The sequence below is a fragment of the Lepisma saccharinum genome, chromosome 22 (assembly GCF_977018435.1).
Source record: "Lepisma saccharinum chromosome 22, izLepSacc3.1, whole genome shotgun sequence".
NCBI lineage: Eukaryota > Metazoa > Arthropoda > Insecta > Zygentoma > Lepismatidae > Lepisma > Lepisma saccharinum.
The window spans coordinates 55,567,842-55,589,548 of NC_139250.1; positions in this window are offsets into that span (position 1 = coordinate 55,567,842).

A 21,707-nucleotide genomic window follows, 5' to 3' on the forward strand; every position below is an offset into this window, starting at 1 on the left:
AGTGATGAAAATGAGATAGCTCAGATTCAGTGTTGAGGTTTTCAAGCTTTGTGATCTGTTGCTGGACACTGACAAGTGTGTCTACAATACCAGGCAGGCGAGATTCTAGAGATTCTTGTACATTTGTCAAATCACTTTGCACTGCTGCTATTGTAGCCTCAAGATGGGTTATGTTACTTTGAATTTTTCCAAAATCTTCATATGTTTCAAGTTGCAGCTTAGTGTTGGCAACACTCCGAGTTATTGCACTCAAAGCATCAGAAGATGGCAAGTTGTTCATAAAATTTTCAAGTGTCTCAATTTTTTCTTTAACCTCGGCTATGGCATTGTTCAAGGGGTCCAGATTAGGTATCTGTAGTGATTGAATCTGTTCCTTTAGAGTGGAAATCACTAGATCAAAATCTTCTTGTGATTTTATGCTTTTGACAATTGTTTGGAGCTGTGCCTGGAAAATATTTATCTGCTCTTCCAATTGCTGTTTCAATTGCTCAGAGTTGGTGGCCTGGGTCTTAAATTTGGCTTGAAGAGCTGCTACAGCCTCTTCTAAACTTTGAAAATTATCTAATGTGGCCAAATCAGTATATTTCTGAAGCAGCACTTTGAGTTCAGAATCAATTTTAAGAAGAGGGTCCATGCATTGTGATTGTAAATTTGTAATTTCTAGTTGGAGACTGGCATTGAGTGTGGTTTGAAAAGCTTGTAAATCACTTCTTAATTTTTTGACTCTGACATCAAGCATCAGAATCTATCACTGTGATCTTCATGTTTTGTATGGCCAAATATATCTTTAGGCATTTTTGTTTTAGTGGTTATTTATTATTGAATATCTAATTCTTAATTCTATAAAAAAAGGTATAAGCTTGTCATATGATCCCGGGACCTCAATATATAAGCAGTCACCAGCAGAAACAGTATATACAGTGCCAGAAATCATGTTTGAGTGTTTAATTCTATAAATATTTCTCCCTACTGAAATCTTGACATTACCCTCAGGGGTTGTAATAAATTGCAATTGACCACCTACAGGTAATTGGTAATGATTTAAATTATTGTTAAATATGTACAATATTTTACCTGTTTCATCATCAACATCTGTAAGTATGCTGTTCAGATGAATAATTAACAAAGCACTTGGTTTAGATATCATATCAGAAGAGGGTTGTGCTGTTGGCAGGTACATAATTGCCTGTTTTTTGAACCCAAATAAGTTCAAAGGCATGTTTATTTATTTCAAATCATGCTCTGTAATTGGGCATTGATTACCACTTTTCAAATCACAATGACCCCATGGTAGAGTATGTATGCCACATGACAAAATGCATCTGTTATCATCATGTGGGTCCAGAGCCACTTTTCTTACAATATTGCTAGTCAACAAGTGATCCACACTCTGAATTCTGAATTCTGATGTTCTGATTGTGCTACATGATTTGAGGCAATTTTTGTAATCTTCAAATTCAAGCTCTTTGTCCACAGTCACTCTGCCAATGCCCTTGGCCTTTTTGGCAACAGCGCCACTACATGTTTCAAAACTGTACATCTTGGCCCTTAACCCAGCAAATGTCACAATAACATCACCAAGTGTCTCATCTTTTAACTTGCCAGGCACCTTTTTGTTGTGGTGTTGAATCTCTGTATGTTCACTGGTATCAAAATATTTAAACAATTCAGGCTGTGCTATATCTTGATAAACATCTTCTGTTTGAATATCAAGAACAAAACTATCTGTGTCTATGTACATCAGTTTTACACGATCCTTATAAAAAGGCTTCACCACATCATAATACAATTTTAACATGTGTAATTTGGCCAATTCCAATATCACAGCCCCTACATAAATAGGCTTATCAAACTTAGTCTTTGTTTTTTTCATGTTGAAAAGTGCCATATTCTCATCATAAATTCTTCTGTAATTGAAGTTGGGCTTTGCAATCAATTTTTTGCTCCGGCTGGGGTCAGTAATTATTTTAACATCAATATGTTTTCTGACATTTTCAATTGTTTTGCCATACACTGAATTGACCATCAATTTAAACAAAGTTTTATCAAATTGGCTCAATGCAGATGTTCGAAGCTCTGTGTTTGTATCAATATATGGCTTCAACCATCTTGAGTGCCTGAACCTCAAAACTTTTCCAACTTTGGTCACTTGAACACCATGATTCATCAGGAACTGGAGGTTTTTGTAATATATGACATAATTCTGTTTCGGCTCTAGAGTCATCATCAATTTCTTCTGTTTAGAGCAAGATAAACACTTAACCTCGGGATTTGGGGGCAGATCAGAAAATGTGTTGTGTAAATCATCAGGAATTGTCAGATCAACCTCTAAGAACAGGCCATAGTTACTGTCATCAAAGTCCTGAAGATCCTCAATGTTGAAATGACAGATCATAAGTTCTCTAGTTAAAAATGTTGTATATAAAAATAATCACGCTGTACAAATGACAACTTTGCCAGCAAGGTGTAAAAAACTACAATGGCAATCACCCAGACAAATTACAACTTTGACAGCGATGTTAAGAAAAGTCATATTGGCAATCACATTGTACAAATTAGAGGGATTGGAGTGTGGAGATATTCTGTGGCTTGGTTGAATGGAAGCCGGGGTTGTAAGTTTATGCGATGCATGTTAATCAGATTGTTTTCTAACAAATTTCAAGCATGTTTGCATGTAAAAATTAATAAAAATCTGAATTTACTAACACCAGACTTGTTTTTGACATTTTTCATGAGTTAGCGTATGTGGTTTAAGCCTGAAAGGTAAAAATCCAAGTAAGGAAGTTGTTCCCCTGCGATTTTAGGCGGTCATAAAAGATTTTATGAGACTCAGTACGCTGTCTCAAAGATTATTCGTCTAAAGATAATAATGTGAAATATTTAACATTATCATCGCAACTAGTTTGCAAAAACGAAATATGTGATTCCACGATTGTGATAGTGTTCAACTAGTTCTTGTTTGGTGCAAAGTGAATTTAAGTGGTTTTACGTGAAAAATAAGAAATATGGAGCAAATATTGGCTGAATTACGAGCTATCTCGAAGTCACAAGAGGAACTTAAACAGGAGTTAGGACAAGTGAAAGCAGAATTTAAGAGTGATCTAAAGAATCTAGAAAAAAATATAAGAGCTGATCTGAACATCCGACTGAATGTCATCCAGAAAGATGTGTCCCTATACAGGCAAGAATGCATTTCTAGGAATGAGAAGGTTAGGAGTGAAACCCAGAAAGTTGACATGGAAGTGACAAAATTGATAGAAGAAAAGGATGAATTGCGTCAGGAACTGGTGGTTGTGAAAAACAAACTTTTTGAACTGGAAGAAAGAATACAAAACAATCAAGCCAAGACTGTATGGTGTCATCGTCAAGTACAAGTACCAGAGTCTGTCAAAAAGAAGCCTGCATTTTCACCTGTAGATCACCAGGAATCTACTGAAGAGCCATCAGAAGCTGAAGAATGGTTTAATTTTATTGCTGGTAAATACCATACAAGTGAAAATATTCCCATCGAAACTAGTGAATTACAAAATGGTAATGTTTCCCATGAGGTAGAACATTTAGTGGGTATTGTGAACAATACAGTGTTGCCCGTTTTGTCACGTGTAGCTCAACAAGTTAAAGTTCTACAGAATTCAACTACTACCATGCTACACAGGTTTCGGGAAAGTGATTCAGATAGTTCACCCAGCACAATTAGCTGTCATTCATCTGGGCTTAAGAGTAGAAAAAAGAATAGTTCTAGGAAAAAGTCTCCCTTAGTAAATGTGAATAATAATGATAGTGTAACAACACTTTTCCCTAATGGAACAAGTAAGAGTGTTTCTAGGTGCAAAGAAAATCAAGTTTCCTCACATGTTACTAAAAGAAATTTCTTGAAGTCAGATCAATTAAATAGGTTTCCGAAATTCTCTGGAGTTTCTAGTGAACTAATCCCATCTGAATTCTTAGATGATGTCGAAGAGAATTTCGAGTTATTTCAAATAGCAGAAACAGATTTTATGACTTATGTACCAACGCTGCTAACAAAAGATGCTAAGCAATGGTACAAGATCTCAAAGCAAAAATTTTCAGATTACCAATCTTTCAAAATTCAGTTTCTGAATCATTATCAAAATTCTAATTGGAAAACAACGATGCTCACCAAAATCTTGAATTCCCAGTATCAAAAGTCTGTTCATGGGTCACTGCTAACATTTTTCATGGACAAATGGAAAATTTTGCAGATAGTTCAACCTAACACTGACGAAGCACAAAGGCTAGCTCAAATTGCTACTTTGATGCCTTTCAAAATTAATAAAATTTTCATAATGAAACCTGTTACTGAGCTGAGTGAAGCCATCACGGTAATAGAAAATTCCGAAGCCCTTAGCAAAACTTCATTATGTGAAAGGCCACAGGCAGTATTTAACAGTAGAACTAAAAACTTTGATAGTAATAGAAACGTAGCAGTTATTCAAACTAAATGTACTGATCAGTCTAAAGACAGAGGTGACAAACTCAAGTGCGAGGTTGTTGATCATTCCAGCACACAGCGTAACTCAAAAAGAAATGTAATCGCCAATGCTAATAAGTCTGCTTTTTCGGGAAACGAGTATGTCGCTCATGTCGAGAGGGAGGTGTCATGAGTGTACCTGCTAATCCTCCTTTGCAACAACCCAACTCTAGTAATCTTAATCACACAGACAAAAAATTTTACAATTCAGTGAAAACAAATACCGAAGCACAGGCCATTGAACCCTTTTACAATAATGTTCATTTGCTAGGTGATTCCATGATGATCCGCATAGCAGAAACCTTGGCAAACTACACTGTTTCATATGATTCACTAGGTAAACTGAACATAGGGTTATGTACTAGTGGCCAAACTATTTCCAACCTATCCCAAAAAATCCATCCAGATACCAAAGTTGGTAAAAAAGTGATGTTGCTTATTGACACCAATGATTTTTTGAGATATACAGAGCTACACAAAATGAAAAGTGACCTCAAAGGTTTAACACACATGTTATTACCTTTAACGAATCAGTTAATATTACTCACATTACCACCAATCCCAAAGTTATTAACTGCTGACAATCCTGATTTGTGGAGTAAGTGGAGTCAGTGGAATAATTTTCTAATGGAGTTGGGGAATGATGAGAATCTCATTGTAGTGAATATTAGTCATCTGTTTTTGAATGCAGATTCCAGTATAAAATTGGATCTATTTGAAAAACACTTAGGAAATCCAAGGAATGGCCGAATTGATTTAATTCATTGGTCAAAGTCTGGGATGAATGTAGTTTTTGATTTCTTGAAACAAAAAGGTCTGCTCAATGATGTCAATCAAAATGAAATCACAGTCCAGGCAGACATACACCAGTTTAACTCGTTAAACTAGTTACGAGCTCATGTCAAAAAGCAGGTGATGTGAGTGATGCGATAAATCCTGCTATTCATTTTATAAACTTAAGTGAATGTGATGAAATAGATTACAGTGCAGAAATTAAAAATTATAAGCAACCCATAAATACTAATAGCAAGCGTAAACCTTCTGCTCACATAAAAGTAAGAATAAACAATAAGGAATATACTTCTTTACTCGATAGTGGCGCTGAGGTCAGTGTTCTCTCGGAAACCCTGTGGAAGTCTATTTGTACTCAGGCTTCTAAACCACGGCTATTGCCAGTTACGGGGATTAAATTAGTTGATTATACAGGGAAAAGGAAGGACAAACTAATAGGTTCCACTCATTTGAACGTTGAAATTTGTGGACTTTCCTTTTACATTAAATTCCTGGTAGTCAGACATTTAAAAGTAGACATTATCCTCGGTTTAGATGTCCTATACAATATTGATAGTACTTTAGACTTTGTCCAGCGAGGCTTACTCTTGGAATCGAGCGAAGGAAGCAAATTCTCCAAATTTATCGCTGTCTCAAATGAAAGTTGTCCGGAAGAAGAGTTAGATTTCAGACCTTCTGTATCTAACATATCCCCACGGTCATCCTCTCATCCTTCTGATGAAGACTTGTGGAGAAGGGTTAAAGAGTGTGAACATTTAAATGAGTCACAAAGGATAGCTTTAGTTCAGTTGTTAAAACAATATAAAACATTGTTTTCTGAATTACCAGGTCTCTGTAACAAGTATACACACACAATAGAACTGGATACTTCCACACCAATAGTTAACAAAAACTATCCAATACCATTAGCATATAGGGATGAAGTTGGCAGGCAAATAGAACAAATGTTCAACTTAGGCATTATTGAATATTCTGAATCAGAGTACTTATGTCCTCTCCTAGTTGTAGTCAAGCCTGGAGGAGGCATTCGTCTCTGCTTAGACCAAAGAAATATCAACAAACATGTCAAGCTTGAGCAATTACATCCTATGAACATAAAAGAACTCTTAATGAGTTTCCATGGATGTCAATGTTTGTCCTCCCTAAATTTAGTTAATGCTTTCTGGCAGGTCCCCTTACACCCCAAAGCAAGAAAGTATACTGCTTTCAGTTTTCAGGGAAAACTTTACCAGTTCACAAGGGTAGTGTTCGGATCAATCAATGGAACGTCTGCTTTCATTAATGCTCTGACACGAACCTTGGAAGGTACGGAATCTTTTACAGTATGTTATGTAGACGACGTAATTGTCAAAAGCACGTCTTTCGAACAACATCTTTTTCACTTAAGACTTATTTTTGACAAGTTACAAGATGCCAACATGACACTGAGACTGGACAAATGTAGGTTTTGTCAAGTCAAGGTGGAATTTTTAGGGCATTCTATCAGTGCACAGGGTTATGAGAAATCTCCCAAGTATGTTCAAGCCATAAAAGACTTACCTGTCCCTTGCAATATCAAGCAACTGCAGAAAGTCTTGGGAAGTTTCAATTGGCTATCAAAATATGTTAAAGATTATGCCATCATGGCACATCCCTTGTACCAGTTATTGAAAAAAGGCAAAAAGTGGGAATGGGATGAAAGTGCACAATGCTCCTTTGAGTTGTTGAAACAGTCCATTATTGCAGAAACAATGCTTTACCATCCAGATTTGAACAAACCATTCTTTGTTCAAACTGATGGATCAAATATAGGCATTGCAGGATATTGTTTTCAACAGGTAGACAACAACATGCGTCCGATTGGATTCGTGTCAAGGATTTTGAAACCTTTTGAGAAATCATATACGTCCACTGAAGTAGAAGTGTTAGCAATACTCTTTACACTGAACAAATTTAAATCACTGTTGTTAGGTAGAAAATTTACTGTTATCACAGATCATAAATCCCTCACGTGGTTAGAATCTGCACAGACTTGGAACAATAGGCTGACTAGATGGTTTATTCAAATACAACAGTACTCATTCCATGTCGAGTATTGTAGAGGTAAAGAAAACCTCTTGGCAGACCTGTTGAGCCGATCTTTTAATGACCATAATAATGAACTCATATTTATGAATAACTTTGAGTATCTTGATGAGTCATTAATATGTGATAAAAACAATTTTGTTAATGAACAAAATAGTGATCCGTATTGCAGTGGTGTTAAATCTGTTCTCGCTGGTTGTGAAAGTTCACAACAGAGCAAACATCGAAACTGGAAAAATATATACCTTATTCACAATGATCTACTTACCATCAAAGATTTTCACAATCCAAACCGGATAAGAATATGCGTGCCTCAATCATTAGTAAATCTTTTACTGCACAAGTATCATGATGAAGGTGGTCATTTTGGTACAGACAAGACACTCGGTAAAATTTACCAAATATTTTACTGGCTTCATATGAAAAGAGACACAAAATCTTACATCACTGATTGTGAAATTTGCATGAAAAATAAACCAGATAAACATCTTCCTAAGTATCTGGAAATCATGCACAAACCCTCAAAACCAGGTGAAATATTATTTATTGATTTACAAGGTCCATTCATACGTTCCTCCAAAGGTGAAAAATATTTACTAACAGTATTAGATTCTGCTAGCCGTTATCTTGTGGCATATCCTATTGGCAATAGTACAGCTTCCATCGTAACTAGAAAACTAACACATTCTTACTTCATCCATTTGGGAATACCAACAATAATTATATGTGAAAATGGTCCACAATTTCGTGCAGAACATTTTACAAAAGGTATGAATGCTCTCAATGTAAAAATTTTTTACATACCCAGTTATCATCCAAGTGCCAACTTAGTGGAGAGATATCACCAGGAAATAAATAGATTGATGCGTATATTTTGCAATGGTAAACATAAGCAATGGTCTAGCCATGTTGCTGCCATTTTACATCTGTTAAATAATTCAATTTGTTCCAGTACAGGTTATGCTCCTATAGAACTCAGGCTAAATATTGAACCTCAATATATCTGTAAAAAAGTACTAACGGATCGCATTCCTGATGTAGAGATGTGGAAAAATAAGCTGCTTAAGGCAGAAACATGTAGTTTCAATAAGAGACAAAAACATATTATAAAACAGCATGAAAAACAAGCAACAAAAAATCCAGTAAAGCAAGGCGATCTGATCTTCATAAAACTTCATCCTCAAAGTGACACTATCACTTGCATCATAAAAAAATATTGTAATTTATACCAAGGTCCTTTTGTTTGTATGCAAATTCATGATGATAACACAGTGAAAGCCATATGCTGCAATACTGGAAAAGACATTGCAAATATTTCCGTAAAAAATATCAAAGCTTGGCATTGTTCATTGGACAAACAAAAACTTTGGATAAACAAACTTTTAAGCATGCGTAACGATTTGCAACTTCATGAGTTAGGTTTGGAGCAGTTGCATGATGCTGTCTAACGATATTTATTAAGAGCATGATAACAAATTGTAAATTATAGTGGTACCATATTTGTGATATGTGGAGTTTGTGCATACATGTTGTCTATTGCATGTTATGAATGTATGCATGCTAATTTATGTATGCGAGATGCATATGTTATGATTTTATCTCTGCATGCAAATTGTACATGATGTGTTTTCTTTTTTTTTACTGATGCATGTAAACTGCACGTGTGTTGTTTTATGTTTATTCTTGAAAATTGTACAAATTTGGTTCTTCGATTATGCATACACACTGTACACATGTGTATTCTGTTTTGTGTTTATGCATGTTAAGTTATTTAATATATGAATCTGATATTTTGTCATAATCTTACATGTTATATCTTTGTTTATGTGGTGTTTGTTTTGTAACTAACTTCTTGCATGTAGACAATGTCATAATTTTAGTAATGCATGAAGTATTTGACATATCTTCTTGATTCTCAGTAAGAAAGTCAAATTTCCCAACCCCGGGGAATTTATGACAGATCATAAGTTCTCTAGTTAAAAATGTTGTATATAAAAATAATCACGCTGTACAAATGACAACTTTGCCAGCAAGGTGTAAAAAACTACAAGGGCAATCACGCTGTACAAATTACAACTTTGACAGCGATGTAAAGAAAAGTCATATTGGCAATCACATTGTACAAATTAGAGGGATTGGAGTGTGGAGATATTCTGTGGCTTGGTTGAATGGAAGCCGGGGTTGTAAGTTTATGCGATGCATGTTAATCGGATTGTTTTCTAACAAATTTCAAGCATGTTTGCATGTAAAAATTAATAAAAATCTGAATTTACTAACACCAGACTTGTTTTTGACATTTTTCATGAGTTAGCGTATGTGGTTTAAGCCTGAAAGGTAAAAATCCAAGTAAGGAAGTTGGTCCCCTGCGATTTTAGGCGGTCATAAAACACTTAACCTCGGGAATTGGGGGCAGATCAGAAAATGTGTTGTGTAAATCATCAGGAATTGTCAGATCAACCTCTAAGAATAGGCCATAGTTACTGTCATCAAAGTCCTGAAAATCCTCAATGTTGAAATCTTCGACCCACTCAAGCCATGCATATGGCAATTTATCCATCATGGCATAACCATAGAGGCTGTTGGCATCTACATAAAGTATATAATTTGATGGCAGTGCTGGATCATAATCAGGAATATATTTGTTATTTGCTCTGGCATATCTCTGAGAACATTGCACCATGCCTCCTCTTATACATTGTTCCATAAACAGATACATATCTTGATCCTGGATCAGATCCAATTGCATTTTAGTGTTTAAAAACATTGCAGACCATGCTAGGCCCGGAGCACTGTAAAAATACAATGGATCCAGCTTATAATTTTCCATGGAAGATTTTCTGAATGCCTGAAGTATATCAGCTAAGAGGGTCACATCAAGTTTTAAATAAGCCTTGTGATAATCACCAAATATCTGGCATTTTAAATTGTTCCACATCAACTGGGCATGGTGATAATCTTCATCAGTGATTCCAGATCCTCTGATTTTGCTGTAAAACTCTTGTTGTGGTGGCAGAGAACACTCATCAAATTTAGAAAAATCTGTAACATAGTCATATGTATATACACCCTTCCGCCTAATTAATTTCAGGTCCTGATTTGGAAACAAAGCACATGTGATTTTGAATTGATCATCAGATAATTGAGTGGCCAGTGTAGCCAGGCTAGCCGATAAAATTCTGTATGAATCAAGAAATCTTAAGTGAAAAGGAACACCATTAAGTTTAATTATTTTGCTAATGGCAATATATTTCTCATTATTTTCAGCTAAAATATTTAAATTCTGCTTGTCAAACCCCTCGTACCTGATCAAATTATGAAAATCATAATTGGATGCACCATGGCAAAATATGGGAACAAATTTTGGTCTCTGGATCTTAATATTACAGCTATTACACAGGGCCATTAAGAATTTACCATCTGTATGGGAATGATGTTTCAACTTGATATTTGTATCTGAAAATTCAGAATCACATACCGGGCATTTTTCTGCATTGTTGAAATCTTCAATCTGTTCCTCTGTTAAAGGCAACATAGGTTTTGATTTTAATAAGACATTAGATGCTATGTTATGGCACTCATTTTCTATTCTATGTGCAAATTCTCTGATGGCATCTGCTCCCATGTATAAATTTTCTTTACTAACAACCCCATCCTGTACAACCACATAATAAAATCTAGAAGGTTCATGTAGCTGGTATGATGTAATTGAAGGTTCATCAGGATCTGGGCTACAGAATGCAAGAGGTTTGAAATTTGATTCAAAATCACAGACTATATATGCTGGGTGTTGCAACAAGGCTTCAAATTTTTTGAATTTGGCATTTTCATTTGGGTTAGGCATAAGCATATGAACGGGTTCATGGTTGCCACAGTATTTCAGATGCACAATTAACTTGTTTTTAGCAATTTCTGCATTCTTTTCACAAACACCATTCACCATTTTTCTACCATCAAATACAGACAAACATCTTCTGCACAACTAGAATATTTTATGAGTTTTGTCTAGTTGTGTTCTGACTAAAGCTTCAAGATTATGTATCAGAGTATAATGATATGTGCCATCCCCTTCAATTAAGAGCAGATCAATCGGAACAGCAGAATAATCATCAAATGTACTGATTCTGAGAGGATCTATCAAGCAATTGCCACGGCCAGTAGAACAAATATATACATTAATAGATAATTGTTTACCATTGATATCCCGGGCTTTTTTTTAAAATTTATCAATATTCTGGACAAACATTGGATATTCTAAACCCTCCATTGCCTCATCAAAATCATTTTCATGCTGTTTATAATAACTTATTCGCTCAGGATGCCTTGAAACTGGATACAAAGCAGCTAAAATACACCACAAAAAGCATTTATCATCATTATTTTTTATATTAACCACGGCTGTTTTGTTTTTGATATTGGCAGGTAATGGCAGATATGTAGATCCTTGTAATGGGCTGAATTCAGAAATATTAATATATAACTTGTGTGGAGATCCGCATAAGCTCCATCCAGACTCTTTTGCTGCAAATTCAGAGTGTTTAATATTCAATTGATCTATCAAACTGCTTATTATTTTGTCTGAATTTGCATTTGAATATACCGGTACAGTTTCTGTTATGTGGGGCTGTGTAAATTTTGTGCCATTTGGCATCTTATATTGTGTAAACAATTTGAGGGACAGCTTATAAGAGCCATTTTGTGCATTTAGAATTGCCTGCACATCTGGATTTGTACTGTTCAAAAAATTCTTAATGTCACATCTTGGCTCTGACACAAAACGGTGATCCCTTGATTGGTCGTTAAAACTGCTATGGATGGGTTCATAGCTTGGCTGCTTTGCTGGTCCAGCATTAACAGGTGTTTCATGCTTCCTTTTCAGACCAGATGTAGATGGTTGTGGGGGCAATGTTGATGACTGTACAGAACAAGTACCTTTATGTTTATATGTGAAATATTCCAGATTATATTTTCTATGGCATTTAGGGCATATTTTTGTGGGAGTTCTGCATTTGTCTGGATTACAATTCCTTTGATGCTTAGCCCAATTGGGGCTAGATATATTATTTTTGCATTGATTACAATGTTTTTGATTTGACATTTTTTGTTGTTGTTTATTATATAAAATTTCTTGGGGTTCAAATCAAAATTCTATGCTTAATAAAAATATCAGTTGGGTTCAGCAGTGTGATTTGTATACTTAATGTGTGTGTGTGTGTGTGTGTGTGTGTGTGAATATTTTTGGCTTTGGTATTTATATAAAATTTCTTGGGGTCCAAATCAAAACTTTATACTTAATAAACCTATGGCAGGTTGTTAGAAATTCTATATATTAAATGAAATAGATTTGTAATTCAATTTATACAAATCTGCAATATTTTTGTGTTTAAAAAATATGAGCAGCACTGCAACAACACACCCTCACTCTTTAACAACTCTCACAATACTGGCTGATATGCAATGCAAAATCTCTTTATATACCCTAAGCACGGACCGCATTGAAAACATCTGAAACAATAAGCCAATCAGAATATAACACATCATCACATTATGTCATAACCAACCAATCAGAAAACAACACATGTCTAATGCATAATATTGGGTAATAATTTGTTGTAAAACATGATGCCATATAAATAAACCAGAAATAGGCCACAAGTGGACCGGAAGTAAATATGTGTGGGTGTGTATGTGGGTGGGTGTGTGTGGGTGTGGGTGTGTATGTGGGTGGGTGTGGTCAAGGTCAAGGTCATCTCAAGGTCAAGGTCAAAATAATCGAAAAAATAATCGGAAAAAATAATCGAAAAAATAATGGAAAAAATGATCGAAAAAATAATCGAAAAAATGATCGAAAAAATAATCGAAAAAAAAAATCGAAAAAATATTAGAAAAAATAATCGAAAAAATGGTCAAGGTCAAAATCAAGATCATCTCAAGGTCAAGGTCAAGATCAGTGTGTGGGTGTGGGTGGGTGGGTGTGTGTGTGTTAATACGTTTTGGCGTAGTTTTAGGTGTGGGGAAAAAATATCAAGAGGGGCATATTTTTGACAGGTTTATGGACAACAATCTCACAGAAGTGCCTTTTGTAAGTGTAGACAAATCAATCTGAGGGGGGTCATACTTTCACGGGAAATTCCCGAGGGCATTTTTACAAAAATCTTGGATTAGACAGGGTTCCACACTTGAGCAAAAAGCTCATATGGGCATGTTGAGCTTGTTTTAAGTGTAGGCAAATCTGCCTGAGGGGGGTTCATACTTTCTCGTCCTTATTGTAGTACAAATTACACTACTGTCGTGTACCAAGTACCGTACTCGAATCTAAAAAATCTTGGTACCCTCGATGGGTTACTCACCAAAAAACAGCGCGAGAAGAAACGTTCTTGCATGATGAAATATCACGGAATGAAATTGCTGCTCAACACTCCACAATTGAAAAGATTGCAGCAGTCCAGGGAAAAATCATACCACGTTGGTGGTTTCATATTCAGCATTCCGGCAATTTTAGCGGCTTTGGCTGTAGTGGGAAGTTTGGCGTGTGGAAGTGCATCCATCGCGAAAACCGCCTCCAACACGAAAAAGAAAAAGGCGGAATTGGAAGAACGGAAAAGTCACAACATGGCCATGGAGTAATAAGGGAAGGGCGTCATGAACATATTTAAAAAAAGAAGAAGCGATCAGTAACCGCGACATCGAATCTTTAATCAAACCATTACAAATCGAACACTTCAGAGGCGTTTCCTTGTCAGATTCTTTACCCTCCACTGTAACGAAAAAAGAGTGAGGCGTCGTCAACTTGGACAATTACGAGAATCCAGGCACGAACTGGATTTGCTACCTCAAAAATGAAAACAACACCGCTTTCGTTTTCGATTCATTCGGAGGCGTTCCACCGTTGACTTTAGTAAAATATCTCAAAGCTTCCAACCTCTACTACAACGACGAGAGGATTCAAAGATTCGACGAAGTGAACTTCGGACATCTCTGTCTCTCCATGCTCGCGTTTCCCTCTAAAATAAGTAACACTACGTTTGAAGATTTCCAGAAAGCACTGTAGAACCTGAAACAACATCATGGGCGTGTTCCATCACACGAGCGAGACTTCAGTCTTGGAACTCACTTTGCACGACGACATCGTATATCCTAAATCCATAGCTTTACGTTCATTCTACAGCATGTACCTCATTCCTAACGTCAAAGAGCACATTAACAAAATTAGCATCGGAAGTGAAAATATCATCATCACACCAGGTCAGTACAATCTTTCAACTTTGCAAGCTCAGTTACCTAAAGGCACATTCCTTTCTCAAAATTCCGTCACTCACAGAGTTGAAATTGTGTCCGCGACGGAGACGGTGGATTTGGGCACGATAGGAGAACTATTAGGTTTCGAGAACAACACCAAACTCGAAGCTGGCATCAAGCACACAGGAGCAAACATTCCTAAATTTCTAGTCATCGAGACGTTAAACATTCACTTCAACGTGGCTGAAGGCATGATCACGAAATCTGAAGGGTTAGGAAGTCAGAAACAGACGGGAATCATCGCCACGTTCAAACCCAGTTCCTAGTTCATGGAACCGATCATCTACACACCATCTTCGCCGATTTATTTTCTAGTATGTCGCAACAGGATAGATCAGTTAGAGTTAGTGGTCACGAACGAGAATGAAGACGTTGTGGACTTTGCAGGTGCCACAACTATGGCCCTCGTCGAGATTAACGTATAATAAATAACCATACATCATCGAACAGATTGAAAGTTACGAGTTGCAATTTTCCCCTCCAACCGTCGTACGTTCGCCAATCTCAATGATGCGAACCGGGAAATCGAGTACGATGAAGACGTAGGCAACGGATTCGATCATCCTCACATAGCGGACCTTTAGGTTCAATTCGACATGGTGAAAAAAGATAGCGGAGACGTATTCCCAGCACAGAAATTTAAAACTCGTAGACAACTTCGTACCTCACCTATTCTCGCAGGTCGAAGTCAGGAAACACGGAACGGTCATCGACAGAATCGATTATCCAGGCATCACTTACACGGTGGCGGGAACATTGAAATTATACAAAACAGATGCAGTATACTACCAGGTAGGAGGAATCGAAGCGGGAACAAAAATTACGACGAAAAGTCACACGGTGATCTTACCCATGAGTCTGCTTCCGGGTTTCTTCTCGAACTTGAAGGAGATCATGTGTAAGGGAGGAATGATAATCACCTTTCGCAGAGCCGTGAACGACAACAACCTTTTGATGCGATACGGCAACTTGTGTCCGGTGTTGATCATACCATTACCAAACACTCTGCCCGAAGCAGCAAAATGCATCATCCCCAGCTTGGAGCTGAGGATTCCGGTGGTGGAATACGAAACCAACTACGCTCTCAAGTACAAAGCGGACATTTTGAAAAAATCCGCAAGTACACATTCAATTTTACCAGTGCGTGAAGAAACTCGCTTCCGGCAACCATTACGAATTCGATTTCACGACGCAATTCAACAAGATACAGTTCGACATGCCACATTTCGTAGTACTGCTCTTTCAGACCGGATGGGATAACGATCAGGAAAAAGATTCCAGCAAGTTCGACTACTGCAAGATCAAAAATATTTATCTGAAGAAAGGCAGGAACGAAGTGTTCCCGCGCGAGAATTACAACCTCGACGACGATTCTCTCAAATTTTACGAAGCGTACTCTGCTTACAAGAGAGTGACCGAGGGAATCGTGGACGTGTACTAGAATGCAAGCGAATTCAACACACACGGACCCATGTTCGTCATCAATACGTCGAAGAAGAAGCAGGTGGTTGTCAACGATCGCACCAACATCAAGATCGTGTGCGAATTTTATAATGCACTGCCCGACGACACCGTGTGCAGCTTCATCCTGGTCGCCGAGAAGTCCTTCGTCCAAAATATGAAGAACGAAAGAGTGACGGAACAGTTCTAACGCATCAAAATTTGTGAGGGAAACGCACAACCTCTCAAAATTTTACAAGTCCAGCGAATATCTCGAAAACGGTGAGAGATAGAGCAAAACAAGAAAAGGAAATCTCCCCCGTTGAACCCCTTGTCGATTTTGGTGATGCGTCTACGAAACTTTGGAGGTCAAGCTTCGTTCGAAATTTTGAAGGTTGCATTGGCATGCTTCCTGATTGGAAATAAAAAAAAATGTAATTTCTGAAAAAATTTCCACGTCCAGAGCTAAAATTGCGAATATCTCGAAAATGGTAATAAATGGCGAAAAAATAAATTGGAAAATCTCCACCGTTGACTCCCTTTTCGAATTTGGTGATGTAGAGTACATATTGCAAGTTTGGTGGTCCTGAGTTCAAGGGTAAGGGGTGTTTCTGTACACCCCCAAAACTTTGATCACTCGTAACTTCCGAACATGTAGTCGTAGAGGGGTTTAGTGTGTTGGTCGAGTCTCGGTGTCCTCTATCCTCCCATATCAAGATTAGTATAGGTCATCATAGAACCAAATTTTCGTCAATCGAAAAAGTTTCCAAGTCCAGCATGAACGTGCATCTCTCTCTCTCAACAGGGCTGGGTAAAAAAAAGTGCTTGGGGGCTACCTCTCTTTTGCACCACATGTCCACTTAGGTTAATTTATACCGATAAAAAAATAATCAGTCAATAGGTTAAGTTATAACATGTAAGATCGTGAGGTACGAAAATTTAGTTGCACAAAGAAAATCGTCATGAAGAGCTACGAGGCGTTGCAAAAAAAAATGTGCACATAGGGCTCATATTTTTGTGAAAATTTAGTTGTCATGAAAATTGCACTAAAATGTCGTTGAACGCTATAAAATCCACAAAAAGTGTCACAAAAGGCTATTACTGAGGTTAAATCGTAAAAAAAGGCTCATCCTTTTTTTGACTTTGAAGCGATAAACATACACTACTAATATTTAAATTACAAGGTTGATATTTAATTTATTCTTGCGAGAACAGCAAGAATTCTCGCATGAAACAAAAATTTAAAATCTCACTTTCATACGAATGTAATTAAATTTGGTTGGGTCACAAATATATTCTGGTAAGTTTTCAATGTTTTCCTTTGTTTCTTTTAACTACGCTTGTTGGGAGGAAGGATGAAAATATTTTGCTTCCCAACAAGAACACGGTTATTCCATGTTAAAACAAAAACACTTCTGTGATCTATTTTTGTACAACAATGCACTTTTCAAAAGCACACACTTGAAAATCTCCTGTCCAAAATAAGTTAAGATGCTTCATGGTAACAGAGTTAAATTTTTTTAAAGAATAGAGAAATAAATAATAACAAATATATGAATTTGTGACATTTCGTTCCAGGACAGCAGGACTGCTTTCTAATCAATAAAATCAAAATTCGTATTCATTCTTAGTTTTGGAATTTTACTGACTGTGTTCATTTTAAAATACCAATGTTTCGGAGGCTGATTCTGCCTCCGTCTTCAGGGTTGTGTGCAATCTACTAAATCATACTTCAGTGTCTGGACACATAATGTGTTTGGGTACAGTGTCTGTATCGAGAGTGAGAAAAAATGGTTTCCATGGAAGATTATTCTTGGTGGCCAAGTCTCCACCTTGTCTCCTGGTGACAAGGACCTCTTGTTAATGAAGTTGCCAGGGAGTATTGTCAGTGGTAAAGGCTCCACTTCATCTGGTGGTCACATTGAGACCTGTTTTTCTATGTAGGCTGCCAGGGAGGATTATGTTGGGGTGGCGCAGGCTCCAACATGTCAAAGGATACTGTTGAATATCAACCCCAAAACTGTAATACTCGTTCGGTGCAGCTTACGTGCAACTGTCAAACCCTGAATGGTTGTGGACATACAGTTCTCCCAGTGCGTGTGCTACACTGATTCTCGTTGTATGCTGACTGGCCAAAGTAGGGTTGGAGATGTATCTGTAAAGTGATGTAAAGGGAGGGTTGTGAGGCAATGTATATGAATAATCTATAGAGACTGTCCGTGGGATCCTAGGTGTATAGTGTCCGAATTGGGTACTCTGGTCCAAATGTTGTTTATTGTAACATTGGTATTTGAAAATTAACACAATCGTTAAAAGTCCAAAACTGAGAATGGATGAATCGCCACTGATCAGATACAAAGAAAAAGTCATATTGATTTGTGGATAACTTATAAACAAACTAGGAGAATAACAATACTTTTTCAGATGCTTTTTTTTTTGGTCCATGGGGCACCACAATCTGTTTTTGCCTCAGGCATAAAAATCTCCATCTATGACACTGATTCCTAAATTTTTTCTCAAGCTAAAGTCAATGATCTCACATAAAAAGTAAGTAATGTATTCAAACAGAAAGTTCAACATAATTTGGGAAATAAAGGAAACATTATGAAAATACTCAAGAATAAGCAAATACGTAAACATTTTTACATAAAAAGAAGACACCTTCTGCTAATGTTACATATTGCCAAATTATTTGAAGGAATTAAATAAAATATATATTGTGAGTTTTTGAACAAGTTTGCTAATATGAGGAATCATAGGGCAATAATGTTTCAGAAAAATGTATTGATATCTAATGTCTAAGAAACTGTTAAATGTAGTAATGTTGCTGTCAATATTGTTGTAATCCCGTTTTACCTGGGATCTGAGGTCACAGGGAAGTTTCAATTATGCATTTAGGTAGAGCTTAATTGTATCTGTTGACTGAACCTGCTCCGATTAGGAGGGTAGAGATATGGAAAGTTGATGTAAAGGTTATTCACGCTTGTTCATACCTGGTAGGTGTGTGATGTTCTTGTCCAGATGCTTCTTGCAGACTGAATCGTGACAGGTGCCAAGGTTCTATCCTTCGACCCTTAGCTCACCAAGCCGAGCAATCCCTTGCGACTTCTAGCATGCTAGGCAGCCGTAACTCCGTGTCCGTCGTCGTAGTTCAGTAGTGTTAATGTGTTGTAAGTAATCAGAGACTAATTATCCATGTGAAAGTCGATTAGAGTCGAAATCCAAAAAGACCAGCGTCGATGATAAGCGTAGTTCAAATCAGAGCGAGCTCAGGGAGTGAGCTCCCTTTTATCATCTTAGGCTTCGAAAGGTTGTTAAACCTTCGAACGCGATAGATCTTGTTTTGATCCACGCACTTGCCTTTCAGTTCCTTGTTTCACGGAAGTTACAAGTTAGCGCATTATTGGGATCACCCGCTGGTCGGACAATTCCAGGAAATAAACAAGTGTGAATATTATCATGACGAGGTTTTATCGGTTTAATAATCTCCATATCTCTACATTCCCCTTGTTGAGTTAATCGAACCAATCTGTGATGGTCGACTACCTTCTCCGGAGGAGGTTATATTTAAAAATTATCATTTATTAATATATCAAAAAGCCGTAGAAAACCAATACATCAATCCATTCACCATAAGAATTCACATCACCATAAAAATTTGAGATCACCAGTAGAGTCATATCATAAACAAAAAATCGTAGCACCAAACACCGTTGAGAAAAAAAAGAATTAAAATCACGTAGGTCATAGCCTCTTGTATACTGAAAGAGTACGAGTACCAATAACGAAGTCTGGAGGCATATATAAAAATAACCGTAGAGGTTTGAAATTCAATTAGCTTTGAAGTAAGCATAACAGCACGATAACAGAAAAACACAGGTCATTACTCAGCAAAAGAACGCCGCACCAGGTTTTATTTACCGTTCGCGGAGTTCAAAGTACACACTGAATAACACACACGAGGTTGGGCGGGGCATTGAGGTAATGCTACCATGGCAACGCCTGTAGACTTCATGTCGCCATAGGCGGGACGTTCTTTGCAGCAGACAAAAAAAACACTTAACGAACACTTTTATCTCACACATGGCGTGAGAATTGAAATCCACTAAAATATTGGCAGTACCCGTGGTCACAAACTTTGGCGCTGTAAACGACATATTTGTGTACTAAATATGCGTGCCTGACGTTAATTGATGGAGCTGGAACACACTTTCAGCCGATGACAAAGGACGATGCGTATCACATGATGGTAGGTAAAAAAGGGCATTACGCACTGAGTGGGAGGGGCCTTGCCGATGTAGGTCGCCGTGACGTCATGTGAATCGTAGTCTGGAATTCAAGTTTGCGATGGCGCTTCGGGTCAAGAGACGTCCTGAGCAAAGCGCTCCAGTTCTGCATCGCGGCTGGGAAGATGGAAAAAGATCAGCCAAGCGGTCCAGACAGGATTCGGTCCTTTGGTGCTGGAAGTCCACAAGATCGTCGTCGTTCTCTGCGGTGAGCCTAGATCTCTCGCTCGGAAGCACAGGCAGGAGGAGGTCGTCATGATGAATCCATCCAGTAGCATTCATGGCGATGAGAATGAAACAAGCGCAAAAAGGGAAAAATTAGGAAAAATGTAAAAGGTAGTGGAGCAGAGTTACAATAAATGATGTCGGGTGATAAAGTCAACGGAAAAAGGACTTTCATATAAAACTAGGGAATTATTGCGGGGGGAGGGGAGGTAATATCTGATCGTAGTGACGGCGAAGGGGCATTGTTGCTTATATGACGTAGAGTTTTTAAGGGGACCTGTTTATGAGTGACAGGTTTACATGAGGGAAGTTCGCCGGGGGGCAACGGGCTGGGGGGAAGTTGGTGTTGGAATAGCCGGCTTAGCCGGGAATGAAATGAGAAAAGAAAGGGGAGTTCAGCGATAATAGAACGAACTAAGTGATTACAAGACATTTCCTTCTGTAATATGTGTAAATGTCGTATATAAAACAATTGCAAGAATTTTTACGTGTATTCTGGTCAAAGGATTAAGCACCTTCGATTCGCTGCTAATCAAAAAAAATTGAAAAAGAAGTGAAAAAGAGTAAGTAATATGTGTATAGAAAGTTCATGGAAAAAGAGAGTATGTTTTAATTTCATGGGATATGAGCTATACCATGTTGTATGCTATCAATATTTGAACTATAAAATTAAAGGACAGAGTGGGAACATTTGCCTATATTTATTGTATGCTTTGTTAACATATTTAGTGCATTGCAGCTTTCAAAGAAGCAGTTCGCGTTACACCTAAGCGTAAAAAAAAATTGCTATGGCCAAAAAGCCAAAAAGTTCAGCTACTTCATTTGTTCTTTAAATCATTCATCTTGTTCTATCTTAGTTCCTTCTTTCTTTCTTTGTACTTTTTTTTTCATTTGAGCGTATATGTACCAGCAAATGGAAACAAAAAATGTTTGCTAGTTAGAATCATAAACGCGCTAAGTACTTATTAGTCATATCAGCTAAGCGATATGTTCTGACTATTACTATGCGTTTAATCGCAAAATATAAAATAACATTAAAATATCAGTAGAAATTAATTATTAGGCAAGAGATGTATTATAAATGTTCCGACGATTGAGATAGCATTCTGTAA